The 239-nt window shown below is 44.8% G+C and overlaps 1 protein-coding gene across 1 annotated transcript in view; it reads left to right on the top strand.

The window, feature by feature from the left end:
* LRRC7 (leucine rich repeat containing 7) overlaps positions 1 to 239 on the top strand; it is a gene marked incomplete at its 5' end in the record, with an annotated part of 23,056 nt that overhangs the window by 6,711 nt on the left and 16,106 nt on the right.

Raw genomic sequence — 239 nt, 5'->3', positions numbered from 1 at the left:
TTCAATGTGTTAAATGAGGATTCTTGGGGGTTTTGCATTTAAAAATTTGCATTTTAAAAAATAACATTGCCTGGCAGTGCAGCCCAGGCACAGAACACCCCCAGCCCTTTCCATGTACAACATTTTCCAGCATTTTGACTTTCCTGCAGCACAGCAAGGATAGATTTCCACTCCTGGGCCAGAGTGACTTTGGGTAGAGCAAAACCATGATCAAACACCCCCAGCTGCAGTCAAACCCA

The sequence above is a fragment of the Geospiza fortis genome, unplaced genomic scaffold, assembly GCF_000277835.1.
Source record: "Geospiza fortis unplaced genomic scaffold, GeoFor_1.0 scaffold69, whole genome shotgun sequence".
NCBI classification, from domain to species: Eukaryota; Metazoa; Chordata; class Aves; order Passeriformes; family Thraupidae; genus Geospiza; species Geospiza fortis.
The sequence above is the reverse complement of the archived record's forward strand: the minus strand, read 5'-3'. Positions and strand labels throughout refer to the sequence as shown.